Source organism: Humulus lupulus, chromosome 5 (assembly GCF_963169125.1).
Source record: "Humulus lupulus chromosome 5, drHumLupu1.1, whole genome shotgun sequence".
NCBI lineage: Eukaryota > Viridiplantae > Streptophyta > Magnoliopsida > Rosales > Cannabaceae > Humulus > Humulus lupulus.
This window is the reverse complement of record NC_084797.1, coordinates 140392919-140409239: the sequence shown is the minus strand read 5'-3', so window position 1 is coordinate 140409239 and position 16321 is coordinate 140392919.

The following is a 16321-nucleotide window of genomic DNA, read 5'->3' as shown; positions in this document are numbered from 1 at the left end:
CGCAAATTGGTCACTGGGGGCCAGAAACGAAAGGATAACAGAGGGAGCAGCTTGTGAGCGCTAGCCCTGGTTATCATTTGTGCATTGTGTTATATGAGCTGATATGCTTTGTAAATGAAATACTTGACTATTGATATGCTTGAAGTTTATGAGATGCCATATGTGAGATTAACTTGACAGCTAAATGTGCATGTTCTATTGTTGATATGTGTTCTTGCTGGGCCTTGGCTCACGGGTGCTACGTGGTGCAGGTAAAGGCAAGAGCAAGCTGGACCAGTCCTGAGGTGGAGAGCTCCGAAGTGAAATGTACATAGCCAGCCGTTCGATCACCACGATCGAGGAGTGTGTCAGGACGGAGATTACCTAACTGCTCATTTTGCCTTAGTATGGCTGTTAATGTATATAAACTTTGTAACTTTTGTAGTATGGCTTTTAAACTGTCATTTTTGGGGATCCCATGTACATAAACAATGTCTAGCAATGAAAACGTATCTTTTGAGACCAAAACGCTTTTAACCCTAGTTCCTCTACTATTTCAATAACACGTTTTTACTTTAATGACTTGATTAGCGAGTCTGGCACTTTATAAACACACAGTGTAGCGGTCCTGGCTATCCAGGGCGTTACAACTTGGTATCAGAGCGTCCTAGGTTTATGGGTCCTGAAGACTGGCTGGATATGTACATTCGCCGCGGGAGACAAGCTCAACTCAGGGTTTGGTAATTGTGTATGCATGATGATGTGCTTAAATGATTTGAGTGAGATATGATTGTTGATAACTGTTTGATGAATAGGGAGCATGAGATACTGATGGGGCCTGGCCCTTGACTGCTGTGTGGTGCTATTTAGGCATGTTGATTAGTATTGCTCTTGCATGTGGTTGAATACATGGGTAATGGGGATATAGGGATTACAGGTTATTATATGTTAAAGTGAACTTATATGATATACCCGTTTGTTGGCATGGAGGGCATAAAAGGTATGAACGCATCTAGTTATAAAGAGATTTGGTAATTTATGCATGATATGGGTGCTTAATATGTTTTATGTGTGTTTGATTGTTATGATTGTTTGGATCTGCTCTTGAGTTGGTTTTGGGTATAAACGTCAGGGCTGAGAAGTTTAGTCGGTGAAGACAGAATAATTCAGGGTGTATGTATTGAGAATGGTCAATTGGATTCAGTTTTGGTTTTGGTAGGGATAGAAGATGACAGTTGGGGGGTTGGAATCCTCCACCTTCCCTTGGGATTCGCAGCAGGTGTTTGTTGATTTATGAGTCAGGCTGTGAGGTCTGATGGAATTTATTGGATGGATGAAAAAGGCAAGTTACTAAGGAGGACAGACAAGAATTATTGTACGGAAGTCTTATCCTCTAGTTTCGAGGAAGGTTTGGGTTTGTTCGGGAATCAATTAGTGAATGGGTGTGGCTAACCCCGTTCTTAGTGATATGAGAAGGATAAATTGGGACAAGTAACTTTACTAGGTAATTATGGTAAAAAGATGTCGAAAGTGGCAGGATAGCGATAGTACATATTGTTGAGTTTGGTGGGTTGGTCGGTCCACTTTGGATTATGGTGCAAATGGATGAAGCCGGGGATGATAAGTCATTTGTGAATTAAACTCTGAGTTGGTTGTCTGTGCTTGGGCAGTAGAGAGAGAGAGCCTCATTATCTATGGTGAAGGGAATACATGTGATGATATTTTCGTTTGTTGAAATATAGTAAGTGTGGCTACTCAGTGATTGAAAGAATGAGAACCTTTGGTGGTTTTATGGTTCCTGGTTTGGACAGGAAAGGGGTTCAGTGCACAGGTTGGCCATTGAGGCAGGGAAGACTGGGATACTTTACTCATTTAAAGCCCGAGGTTAGTTTCTCATAAGTGACCAGTGGATTGGATAGCCTTTGCTCTGGTTGGGGAAAAGAGTTGAAAGGAGTTGGTGTTGTGTGTCTATTAGGAAGGATTCAGATGGGTATATGTTGAGGAAAGTTAATATGTTATATTAGGGACAACTTTGGACAGTCAGGAGTATTTCTTGAAGTATATTGATTGGACTGAATGGGAATTAGATTAGTCAGTAGGAAAGTTGATGAGAATGCAGTTTTCGGCCACAGCTTGGAACTTGGGTATGGAAGGAGTTGGTATCAGGGATGCAATGAGGAGTGATATTAGGTTGGCTTAAGGAATTATTGAGTTGCCTGGAAAAGTATGCGACTTTTAAGTGAATTGGGTAGAGTATTGTGTCGTGGGACTCGTGGATATTGCCTGCTAGGGATGAAGAGTTTAAATGCCTCGTTACAAGACAGGACGGTGTCTTTAGGAGTTGATTATCAGTCTGGTTATTACCAGATAAGGATCAAGGAAAGAGACATCTTAGAAAATTATCACTTGTACCGAGAGGGGTGTGATGCATTACTAGTAAGGATTTTTTAGTCGTTTGTACTTTAATGACATGAGTAAGTCTGACGAGCAGAGAACAAGAAATGACATGGATGGTTTGTATTCAGGATTCACTAATGACGAGTTGAATTACTCCCCAGTTAGAAGTGGAATGTGAACGACTACTATACTGATGATATCACGACTGAAGCAGTAGGGTCTGAGGTAAGGTTTCAGAGGGTAGTAACTTCATTCTCCAAAGGTAATCCAGGTTAAGTACAGGAAGGGAGGAGATCAGGTACGGAAAGAGTTTATCAGAAGCACACTAAGACCGATGAATGTATTAGCTACTACTTGAAGTATCCTCGAGGATAGTTACAACGTGAGGGTTTTGAACATGAAGAGTCGGTCAAGCAGGGGGAAACGGTGATGGGTTGTAAGAAAGGAGCGGTAACTCTTGAGTTTAAAAAGGGGAAATCCTTGCAGTGGCTGGCGTTTATACCTGGAGTGTGAGGTCTACTGCAAGGGAAACGATTAGAGCCTTAGTTGATGTGATGGACACTACTTGAGTTGTATCAGTGGGACAAGACAGACTGGATTGGTTTATGGGTTTCCAGATAAGTTTCCAAGGAATTCGTCAGGGAGTTCGTCTGCGTAAAGAGATGGATTGGGGATAAGACTGGTGTCAGGGATGGAATTAGATCTAAGATGTTGTATTGAATGGTTTTAACAAAACGGTGAGAGTTAAGGTCTTAATTGTTGAGTAGGATGACATACTTCAGGAAGGATCTTTGATCTGGTTATTACCAGCTAGAGATCAGAAATAGTTAAGGATCTTTGATCTGGTTATTACCAGCTAGAGATCAGGTGCAGTTAGGGATCTTCGACCTGGTTATTACCAGTTGGAGAACAGGGAAGAGGATAGGTAGGAGGTTGCTATTATGTTGGATAAGGGCACTGAGGATGCTAGGTTATGTGTTGAGGGTTTGGTCAATGCCAAACTGTTTTTGTGAAATAGGTGAAAAGAGTATTCAAAGATTATCTGAATTGGACTTGTAATTGTTTTGATCGACGGTACAGTGATGTATTCTGGTTGGAACTTTGTTAAGGTTGAAGAATGCCTTGGAAGTAATAGTTTCCCTAGGCAAGCATGATGGTGCCGGTAGTTGGGTGAGATTCACGTCTTTTTACAGATTAGAATCAATTGTTGTGTTGCTATGATACCTCAAGATAGGAGGAAGTGATGATCTATGCATGGTGTTGGTTAGAGGATCCGACTAGAACTAGAGTGGAGTATCTAGTAGGCTTAATAGCCAGTGGATACCTGGAATTAATATTGTATACAGGAACAAGAATGACAGTTAAGGAAAACCCAAATGAAAGGAATTGAAGGCAAGTCTTAATTGAATTAGCAAAGGATTCTACAGTGTTATGTGTAAGTTTATAGTGATATAAGGACCAAATTTGGACTCTGATGGACACCGAAATTGCATGGAAATTCTGGATGAATCTCGTACTATTCTCTTGGACCTTTCATCCGGATATTAGGAAAAAAAAAGTACAATAACTTGAAGGTTTTGTATTAGAGGCCTAGATGGAGAAGAATATAATGAATGAGGAACAAAATTCTTATCCCGATAGCAGTTTGTGATAGGCATCGCAACCTTTGAGTATGTTATAATGGGAATAAGGAAATATGGTGATAGGTATCGCAGAGAGGTTGCCAAGATGGTGGGGTCATCATGGAGCAGCGTCTGGGGAGAACCTGCTTTTATCAGTAAGAATAATTTATGCAGCTGACCAATATTCAGAACTCTAAGCGAGATGGGTGGTAAGCCTCCATGTAATTCAGAGTTAATTTCATTGAACAAGGACTTTATCTTACTCTCAGGTCTTGGGAGGATTAAGAAAGGCAATGAACAGATAAGCAGAATCTGACGAGTTTTATTATTTTCAGACTAATGGTAAATCAGAGAGAAAGGGAGTTATTTGGTTATTGGAAGAACACTTGGAAAAAATAGAATATAAGAAGGATTGTATATCATCCCTTCGTTGGAATGAGATAAGTGATAGGTTGTATTTGGATCTGGAGGTAGTTCAGGGGATCATTGAGATTATTAAAAGATTAGAGCATGAAACTCACTTTTCAAAGTAGATGGAAAAGCTTTATAGAATTGGGAAACCGGAGTATGGAGTTTCGAGTAGAAGATGGTAGCTTTCGTGGGATGTCGCCAGAGATAGAGAGGTGAGGAGCTAGATGGACCCCAGGGTATCAAGGCTGTTTGGATCCGGTATGGGATCAGTGAGGTTGTTTTTTTTAAGTTGACTACATCTTTGGGCACCGTTAGCTATACGCAGTGGATTTTGTATTCCATGTTAGGGACATGGATTGGAGAAACTCATGTGTTGACGGATAAGGATCTACAGATTAAGATGAAGATATTCCATGTGGGGTGACCGGTTTAAGCATGAGATTGAAAGACTGAGGTTTTGAGGAATAAGATTGTACCTTGAATTAAGGTAACACACCAGAAATAGTAGGGTCAAGGAATGACCGGGATAGCTGGAATCAGTTGTGTGGAATTTGTGTCCTGAATTGTTCAGGTAAATTTCGAGGACGAAATTCTCATTAGGAGGGGATAGTTGTAACGACCCAAATTCACTAATAAGGCTTAAGGACCTTGATTAGTGTGCCAGGAGGGCATGATGAGAATTATATGTGATGATTATGACTAAGATGCATGATTATGATTTTAAGCATGTTATATGACTATGTGAATTATATTATGTGATAATTATGATGTGTGAATCGTACCACGTGGGTGCTGTGATACTAGTGTGATGCACGTGCCGAGACGGTCCTAGAAAGCTAGATAGTGGTAACTGGTAATTTGGTAACCTGTGTAACTATTAGTAACTATAGAGGGTAACAAGTTTTATGGGGAAAGTGGTAGAATTGCAAAGCTGGTGAAAAGACAAGTGTACCCTTGAGGTTTAGTTAGAAAAGGATATTTGAGGAAGGTTAAAAAGGTCTTTTGGCAGTAATATAGAGTCTTTGGCTGAGGGAAAAAGATATGCACGATTTATTTATGCTAAGTAAAGCTGAAGTTAAGTCTTGAAAGGCTGGAAGGGTCAAGAAGGAAAGGGAGAATCAAGAACCTAAGAGGCAAGGTGGGAGAGGAACTGAACTGAGTTCTTTGAGGCTAGAGAAGGGCTTAAGGGGGTGGAATCAAGCATATATCAAGGTTTATACTGAGGTAAGGGATTGGTCTCTGTTTTGTTAAGTTCTGAATTTGGTTTTTGAAAGGAATTGAGAAATAGCCATGGTTTTTCTTGTGTGGGATTCAGCTGGTTTGTTAAGGTGGAACTTAGCTCAAGCTTGGATTGGAGGAAGCTCAAGTCGAATTTCTGATAAAGGTAAGGGTATTAAGTGTATTTGCAATTTCATGGCTGTTATGGTTTAAGGAATTAGGGGACTGGTTGTGCTTTTCTTAACTTTCAGTTTAAGTGTTAGAGTTTGAATTTAGGTGTGAATTCTGTGGATAAATGTGTAGATGAGTTGGGTTATAGTGTTTATAAGTTGTTGGTTGGTCTATGTGGGGTTTCGAACAGGTTTTGGGGCTTGGGTATGAAGTTGGGATGATTTGGAGTGAGTAAGGCTTGGGAAAAACGCGAAGGGAAACCCAGAAATCTGGGTCTGCGATGGTGTGCCGCGGCACGGCTTTTGCTTGCCGCGGCCTAGGGGTCTCTGGAGGTGGGTGCCGCGGCACAAGGAAAATTTCAGGGAGTTAAATTTTGCAATTTTTGGTCTTTGCTCTGGGGGTTCGAGGGATGCCTCCGGGGTGTTATTCTAAGGTTTTGGGGGTTCCGAGAGTGTGGATTAGGTACCGGGAAGGTAGTCTTGGATTGGTTAATGACAAAGAATATTATATTTGTGTTTTGATTAGGAATTTGGAGAGGCTCGGGGTAGAGGACTGTGCTTGTGGCTACGTGGCATCGGAAATCAGTAAATTGAAAGGTAAGAACACTGCACCCGAATGTATGAATGTGATGGGACTAAGTGCTCCCGAGATTTGTTTTGTGTCATCGTTGGTATTATGCCAAGGGACACGTGTAAGCGGTCTAAGAGTACCGTTCATGAATTTAGCGCATGGGACGCAAATTGGTCACTGGGGGCCAGAAACGAAAGGATAACAGAGGGAGCAGCTTGTGAGCGCTAGCCCTGGTTATCATTTGTGCATTGTGTTATATGAGCTGATATGCTTTGTAAATGAAATACTTGACTATTGATATGCTTGAAGTTTATGAGATGCCATATGTGAGATTAACTTGACAGCTAAATGTGCATGTTCTATTGTTGATATGTGTTCTTGCTGGGCCTTGGCTCACGGGTGCTACGTGGTGCAGGTAAAGGCAAGAGCAAGCTGGACCAGTCCTGAGGTGGAGAGCTCCGAAGTGAAATGTACATAGCCAGCCGTTCGATCACCACGATCGAGGAGTGTGTCAGGACGGAGATTACCTAACTGCTCATTTTGCCTTAGTATGGCTGTTAATGTATATAAACTTTGTAACTTTTGTAGTATGGCTTTTAAACTGTCATTTTTGGGGATCCCATGTACATAAACAATGTCTAGCAATGAAAACGTATCTTTTGAGACCAAAACGCTTTTAACCCTAGTTCCTCTACTATTTCAATAACACGTTTTTACTTTAATGACTTGATTAGCGAGTCTGGCACTTTATAAACACACAGTGTAGCGGTCCTGGCTATCCAGGGCGTTACACCTCTAGTTGAGCATCACTCTGATGGAGGCGATGCAGAGTAGGTGCCCGAGGATGTTTCCCCAGAACACAGACGACCTCGCCGATCATCTCTATCTCCTAAAGGGTGTCCTCCTTTGGCTCCTATGGACCATGAGATGGCCTCTCACTCCCACGGTCAACAAGCCACGGCTAGGGGCTTCGTCTGTCCCTTTTCTAAGGACTACGATGTTCTCCCTCATGCTTCCCTCAATCTTGGTTCGTCGGGGGCTCATTTTCTCAATTTTCCTGCGCCCCCTCCTCCTTCAGTGAGCGAGTCATCTGTCCCTACCCAGCTAGGCGCCTCTAACTTGGAGGGGGACCTTGGGTGGGTCATATGGCAACCTCTTATGGGCAACGGTATATTCGGGTTGCCGGGGATCTTCCAGAGACTGATTGGAGAAGTCTCAGGAATTTTGCCATGTCAGAGCTTGGGGAGACTCTTGTGCGCTCTGCCACGTGCGTGAGTTCATGCATCTTCCATTAGCCTTACCCCTTTTTTTTTGCTCATCATCGTTATTATTATTTTTCTTGTGCAGACTTATATAGTGGGCAAACGCTTTGCTGACTTGGCGCAGGATCTCTCCTCGTCAAATGCCGAAAGGGACCGTCTAACGGTCAAGGTTCACGGGCCCAAGAGGGAACTTACTAACACCAAGCTTAAGATTGAGAAGGCCCTGACGAAGGCCTCTTCATCATCGAAAAAGAAGAAGAGGGCGAATGCCGAGGCCGCGATGCTGTAGGAGAAGGTTGCTCGCCTAGAGGCCGATCTTAGTGGAGCAGAAGCCAAAATCGCAATGTTGCAGAAGAGGGTCACTTTCTCAGAGGCGAATTTGGCTGATATCGAGTAGAAATTCATAGAGCGCGCCCTCTACGGAGTATGGAGGCAAAATCCTAACTTCGATTTCTCCTCCTCTAGTGAGCACGCTGTTGCCAAGGTGGCTGAGTGAAATGACTGCGGCAGAAGGCCTGAGATTCGTCTTCTACGATCTTATCTTTTAATTCAATTTGACAGTATGCTCATTTGAGCTTATCATTTTTTTTTGTTGGAACTTTTATTAGTCCTGTGACATTATCGCGGCTTCTTTTTCTTTATATATATATGTGATTATTTTCTTTTGTTCCTCTATGTTTGAGGTTATTTCGAGCCCGCAAAATGGGGTTCGATAGGTTCTCTTTTTTATATATACTTTTTTATTTATCATGCTTGACGTCCTTAGGAGCTCATACGAAGGGGTTCGATAGGTCTCTCTTTGGTGCCTCTTGATTGTATCTATAAGGATATGTTGACCTTTTGGACTATAATTATCCTTTTATATACTTTTGCGTGCGCTTATTATTTCTCGCGAAAAGCGCCCTTCTCGTCATTATTCATAGGACTATTTTTGCAAGGGTCCCTTTTAGGATCCTTTTTGGCTAGATGGTTGGTGGCCGCTCTAGGCATATTGGTGGGTGCTCTTCCTGAGGCATTTCCTCTTGTGGAAGCATCTGCCTTTATTAGGAGGCTTTTTTTTTGTAGGACCTTTTGACCTCCTTGATGTTCATAAAGGTAGCTAATCCTCATGAACTCAAGTGATGTTTTGCCAGGTCTTCTTCTTTATTTAAAAGGGGTCTTTTTTAGGATATAAGGGTCTCATTAAGGACCCTTTTTTTTTTGCTATATACTCTGCCCCCAAGTGGTTGGCAAGATTTATCTCGGCAGGCACTTTGATCATTCCATTCACGCATTTTGATAATCATTTTGCTTAAACAAGAATCTTTACTACACATTCATCTAATGTCACATCATATTTATTGGAAACAGGTGAAGTACATGGTAACTGTAACGCCCCATGTCACTATGGTTTCTTCCTAGAATGACGACTGGCCCCACAAACCAACAAGAGTCTTTCCAGCATGCTTTGTCCTCACTTGCACGCTTCCTGGGAAAGCTTCCCAAGAGGTCACCCATCTTGAGATCAATCCAAGTCAAGCACGCTTAACTTTGGAGTTCTCAAATGATGGGCTACCGAAAAGAAGATGCATCTTGTTGGCATAGGTAGTACCCATCAATTCATTTAAGCCTTCTTCAACTGTGTAGTCCCATACCCACACAGTCTTAGAATCATCACACTTGACCTTCCCTAGGCGGTGTGGGAATGCCCAACTTTACCCGGTCTTTCCCCTTACGGATCACGGGATTCTGACTGTCACAATCACCCCCCCCCCTTATGGGCCCGACGTCTCCGTCGGCCATACTTCCTGCTGGGTCAAGGCTTTGATACCATTTGTAACACCCCACATCACTACGGCTTCTTCCTGGAATGACGACTGGCCCTACAGACCAACACGAGTCTTTCCAGCATGCTTTGTCTTCACTCGCACGCTTCCTGGGAAAACTTCCCAGGAGGTCACCCATCTTGAGATTACTCCAGGTCAAGCACGCTTTGGAGTTCTCAAGTGATGGGCTACTGAAAAGAAGATGCATGCATAGGTAGTACCCATCAATCCATTTAAGCCATCTTCAACTGTGTAGTCCCATACCTACACAGTCTTAGAATCATCACACTTGACCTTCCCCGGGTGGTGTGGGATTGTACAGCTTTACCCGGTCTTTCCCCTTATAGATCACGGGATTCTAACTGTCACAGTAACTTAATGTGACTTCGTTCTTACTACATATAAAGGAGTCAAAATTGAACTTATAGCTATTACATTTAACTTGCACACTAGACATAATATTAACATTCGTGCCTCAACATGGAGGTCTTACTGATAATATTTCTTTAGATGTTCTGCATTCCATGCTCTAGGTACCATGGTATCATCCAAGTGTGCAAGCTTGTATGTGTTAGGGGGCACAACCTGGGAAACTTGGTAGGGCCCTTCCCAGTTTTCCCCTAACACCCTCGCGCTCGGGTCTCGAGTGTTGGGTAGGACTTTCCTTAACACGAGGACTCCAAATCTGAACACCCTCTCTCGTACCCTTGAATTAGTATCTTTCGACTCGTTGATGATATGTTGCCAGCCTCATTTGTGCCCTTTCTCTCCTTGGTTCCAATAGGTCCAAATTTCTGGCTAATGATGCGATGTTAGCCTAGTCATCATATTCTTGCATGCGTATAGAGTTAATCTTCATTTCTATTGGAAGGGCATCCTCGCAACCACAGGCTAAGGTGAAAGGCGTCTCTCCAGTGGTGGAGCAAGGTGTGGTCCTGTAGGCCCAAAGCACATTTGGAAGTTCTTCGATCCAGGCCCCTTTCAACTTTTCCAACTCTGTTTTCAGGTTCCTTTTTAGGATCTAGTTGATGGACTACACTTGTCCATTGGCTTGTGGGTGTACTAAAGCGGAGAAACTCCTCTTGATTTCCTTTTCCCTGCAATATTCTTCGAATGCTCCTCCTTCAAATTGTGTCCCATTGTCGGAGATTATCTTTTAGGGTACTCCAAACCTGCAGACGATAAATTTGTTGATGAAGGTGGTGATTTGCTTAGTCGTTATGTTGACTAGAGGCTCTACTTCCACCCATTTAGTAAAGTAACAACTGCTACAATCGCTTATTTTTCTCCTCCTCCTGCTGCTGCCAATGCTCCAATCAAGTCAATCCCCCACATAGCGAAGGGCCATGGACTGGTCATGCTCACCTGCTCATTTGGTGATTGTCTAGGGTAATTTTCATGCCTTTGGCACTTGTCACACCTTTTGGCGAAATCGCTTGTGTCCTTCTCCATGGAAGGCCAATAATACCCCTGGAAAATGGCCTTTTTTGCCGTGAACTGCCCCCAGCATGATTTCCACATTCCCCTTCGTGTATCTCTCGCTTAATTTTTAAAGCCTCTCCCTTATCTATGCACTGTAGGAGTGGGGTAGAGAAGCCTCTCTTATACAAGACTCCATCTACTAGGGTGTATTGGGCGGCTTTGTAAGTCAGCTTATGGGCATCTTTTTTGTCTAAAGGCAAGGTCCCGTCTTTTAAGTACCTCAAAATGGGTGCAAACCATGACTCCTCAGGGATATTGACCATGTGAATCTTTTCTTCTGCTATGCTCATCTTGGAGAGGTATTCGACAGGGATGGACTCAAGTGTGTCTTCGTCTCGAGTAGAGGCGAGTTTTGTGAGAGCATCGACGTTTGTGTTTTGCTCCCTTGGGATCTGTTCTATGGTGTATTTTTTGAACTGATACAAACACCCCTTTACTTTGGCGAGATATGCAGCCATTTTTGGGCCTCTAGCTTGATATTCACCCTTCACCTAAAACACTACTAGTTGTGAGTCACTAAAGGCATGCAAATGGGTTACATTTAACTCCTTAGCTAGCCGCAATCCAGCCAACAGTGCCTCGTATTCTGCTTCGTTGTTGGAAGCTTCGAATCCAAATCTTAAGGTGCAATACATCTTGTGCCCCTCAGGTCCCGTCATCATTATGCTAGTACCGTCTCCTACTTCGTTAGATGCCCCTTCACCCACCGGTTCATTCTCTTCTACTTCTCCCTCCTCATGGGGTCGGTAACTCGACTATAAAATCTGCAAGTACCTGTTTGTTTATTGAGGTCCTTGGGGTGTAAGTGATGTCAAATTGACTTAATTCAATCGACCACTTTAACAACCTTCCCGAAGTTTCTGGTTTGTGCAAGACTTGACGCAAAGGGGCGTTGGTGAGCACTTCGATAGAATGAGCATAAAAATAGGGCCTCAGCTTTCGTGCAGCCACTATCAAGGCATATGCTAACTTTTCTATTTCTGGGTACTAGGTTTTTGCGTCTACCCATCGCTTGCTCACATAGTACAAGGGCTGCGAATGCTTCTTTTCTGCTTTGACCAAGGCGGCACTTATAGCATGCTATGATACAACTAAATACAAGTACAATTTTCCCCCTTTTTCTGGCTTGGGTAAAATGGGTGGTTTTCCAAGGTATTCCTTTAGCTTAGTGAAGGCTTCCTGAGAATCTTCTTCCAAGAAAACTTTTTGCTCCCTTTTAGGATATTGAAGAAAGGGAGGCATTTGTCAGTGGATCTGGAGATGAACCTATTGAGGGCTGCTACTCTCCCTATTAAGCACTGCACCTCCTTCTTGCTTCATGGTGGGCTCATTTACAGCAATGCCTAGATTTTTTAAGGGTTGGCCTCGATACCTCTAGAATTCACCATAAAACCCAGGAACTTCCCCGATGAAACTTTGAAGGTGCACTTGAGCGGGTTTAGCTTCATTTTGAATTTTCGGAGGGTGCCGAACATCTCACTGAGGTCGTTTGTGAGCTCTTCTGCCTTCTTTGCCTTTACCAGCATATCGTCCACGTATACTACCATATTCCTCCCTATTTGATTCGCAAACATTCTGTTCACCAGCCTTTGATAAGTAGCACCTGCGTTCTTTAAAACAAAAGGTATCACTTTGTAGCAATAAAGCCCCTTGTCTGTTATAAACGAAGTGTGCTCGTCATCAGCCAGGTTCATTGGTATTTGGTTGTACCTAGAATATGCATCCATGAAGCTAAGTAGCTCGTGTCCCGCCGTGGCGTCTACTAACTAGTTTATCATAGGAAGTAGGATGCTATCCTTAGGGTAGGCTTTATTGAGGTTAGTAAAGTCCACACAAGCCCTCCACTTTCCATTGGGCTTTGGGACTAAAACTGGGTTTGATATCCATATTGGGTAGAATGCTTCTCGGATAAAACCATTTTCCTTCAACTTGTCAACCTTTTCTTTTAAGGCCTCATATCTTTCTGGGTCTAGTGCTCACCTTTTCTGCCTCACAGGCCTTGCTTTTGGGTCGATGTTCAAGTGATGACACATGATTGACGGGTCTATTCCTACCATGTCCTCGTGACTCCAGGAGAATACTTCGAGGTTGGCTTTCAGAAATTCTACCAGATTCTCCTTCATGATACCCGGAAGGTTTCTTCCTACCTTCAACTTCCTCAATGGCTCATTCATGATCGTGACTTCCTCCAACTCCTCTACTGGCTTGGCTCTGGGTTCTTCCGCAACTCGCGGGTCCAACTCGTGTGGGTTTGCACCTTCATGCACAACCATTTCCATAGGCACTAATGGCTTTATTTCCATGCGAAGGGATGTGTTATAACATTCCCTTGATTCTTTCTGCTATCCTTTCATGCTTTTTATTCCCCCAGGAGTTGGGAATTTAATAGCTAAGTGGTGCACAGAAGTTATCGCCTTCAATTCTCTTAGGGAGGGTCTCCCTAATACCGCATTAAAGGCTGAGGCGCAGTCTACCACGACAAAATTTTCCATTATGGTGGTTTATCTGGGTTGTTCTCCCATGGTGAGGGTTAACTCAATTGCCCCTAGGGGTTGTATTGGACCTCCTATAAATCCATACAAGGAGGTATTGCAAGGCTTTAGGTGCCAAATGTTTAGTCCCATTTTCTCCAAAGCTGGGCAATATAGGATGTCCACAGAGCTTCCTTTATCCACCAAGAATCAATGCACCCTCATGTTTGCAAGCTGGACAGTAAACACCAAGGGGTCATTATGAGGGAAATGTACACCCCGTGCGTCTTCTTCAGTAAAGGTTATCGAGTCATTATCACCCTTAAAACTCTTCAGGGGGCATTGCTCCAAACTTAAGACACACGGTGGTGGACTTCATCTGGCCTCCCTGGTATATTTGTCTCACCCCTTCCTTGATTCGCCTCCGAATCCTGGCCCTCCGAAGATGGTCCTAACTTCTCCTTGTACCTTGAGGGCTACGTCTCGTGCCCATGGTGAGGATACTCCTTCTTCCAGTCTTTGGTTCTCTTTGTGGACGTATCTGCCCAAATGTCCCCTGCGTATAAGCTCTTTGATTTCTATTTTCAAATGGGTGCATTTTGCGATGGTGTGGCCAATATCTTTATGATATTGGCAGTATTTACTGGGGTCTCTTTTTATCGGTCTTTTTTCATTGGCGGGGGCCTTCTGAAAGGGACCTAGTTTTCATTCATGACAAAGATATGTTCCCTAGCGTGGGTGAGGTCAGTATAAAAGGTGTAGCGGCCCTGCTTGAGCTCATCAGTGCGTTGGGGCTTCCGAGGCTGATCATCTCTTGTCCCTTCATAGACCCTCTTCTTCTTTGCACTGCTTTGGCTTTCCTGGATTGAAGGTTTTGGTGGGGACCAGTCTTTTTTGGCCTTAAGGCTCTCGTTACCATCCTCTACACAAATATATTTATGTGCCCGCTCGTAGAAATCATCCAAATTTGTGACCTCTCTCTTAAGCATGTTATCCCATAACTTACTTCTTGGGCGTACTCTGGCTGTGATGGCCATTTTTAGCTCCCTACGGGGCAAGTTCCCTACCTTGGCTGCCTCCATTAAACCTGTGGATGTAGCTCTTTAGACTCTCATTTTCTCCCTGTTTCACGTTAGCAAGGCTCGTGCCCAGCATTGTGTAATCCTGCATGGCGTGATGTTGCTGAAGAAATTCATCAGAAAATTGTTGCCAAGACCTGATGGATCCTGGCCGGAGTCTTTTGAACCATTTGTACGCAATTCCTTTCAACGTGACAGAAAATAAATGGCATCTGGCCCTGCTACTAATTCCTCTTAATTTCATCAGATCGTTAAATGCGTCCAGATGGTACCTGGGATCCGTATTTCCTTCATTTGGGGTCATATGAGGCTCCATGAAGTTGGCTGGGAGCCGGATGGCTTGGATTTCCTTAGTGAAGGGCGACTCATGGTCGAAGTCGTCATCGATGGCTTATCCTCCAGATACGGTGATTATCTTGCTCTGGAGGCTCCTCATTTCTATGTCTAGGTCTTGTCTCCTCTTATTCAAGGAGTCTCTCAACGTGGACGGGTTAGTGTTTACCTTTCCTTTGTCTTCCTGGGGCGCCATAGGAGGTGTAGTCCTATTATCCGCCCTTTTCTTGTTGAGTTCTTCCTGTAAGTCTGAGTGTGTTTTCCTTGAAGGGACTTCGACTTTGTTAAGAGGGTCAACGTTGTTCTTCTGCTCTGGCCTCTGGGGCTGCTTCGGTGGTCTGGGATGTTCGTGCTACTTTGTTCGGGGGGTATTACTGGTGGAGAGTCGAGTCCTCCCATCGTTCACTGGGACTGTGGTTTCTACCCCCTCTTGCCTTTCTCTTTTCACCAAGGAAGAGATATGTTACATTTTCCTTGTAAAAGGCCATTCAACCCCTCTTGCATGTTCTCTAAGGTGGTTTTTAGCCTTTGGTTCTTCCAGTGCAGTTCGTGTATCTCCTCTTCGTAAATACAGGACCTAGAACTCTAGCTCACTGAATGGACTCGAGGATTCTTGTCAGGCCTGCACGTCGATGGGCCCGGATCTTGCCAACTGGAGTTTGGCACCTGTGGCGGCTTTGGGGGCAGGAACTCGCCGGTGTCTCTCGCGGGGGAAGTCGCTGACCTCGGACAATGCTCATTAGGTGGGACAGCCGGGGACGAGGCCTACCTTTCACCTTTGGAAACCCTTGCCTCCTTCGATTCATGCACATTTTCAGGTGGTGGAGGATTCTTTATGGAGGCCTTCAGTTGATCTCCATCGAGGTGTACCTCAACCTCCCGTGGTTCTCTCAACCGCTTGGAGCATCTGGACATCTTTGCTACCGAAATCGATGGAAGAATAGTGGCTTGGTACTTATCCTTCCCACAGACGGTGCCAAACTGTTGACGGTAAGAACTCGTCAATAAAATATTGATGGAAAGCTCAAAAACTTAAACCAATATTTAATGAACATAAATGAACATATAGAAACTTGAAGGAAAATTGCAAATAGAAAATAAAAAATAGAAAGAAAACTCGTCTATTGCCCTTAGATCACTCTGGTTTTACAAGAATTTTCCAACCCCCTTCAATGATGAAGTGTGGTTCCCTTTATAGTGGGCTCTAATGGCCCCTATTACATTGTGGTCCCAAGGGATCAGATTGCTCATAAGTACGTCATCACTGTGGTGGCACGGTAGTAGTGGCGCAGAAGGTCGTGGTGCCGGCTATGGTAGGTAATCACGGTCCGTGGGAACGCCTCCACTACTTATTTAGTACGAGTGTCAGAGGAGTGGCATCAGATGTAGTGGCACAGGTGGTTGTGGTGTCGACCCTGACATATGGTCGGTGACGTACAGGTAGTGCATCCACCACTGGTACTAACTTGTACCATCACTACCTGTCTAGTACGGACCTCAGAGTCACACCTCTGTGCTCCT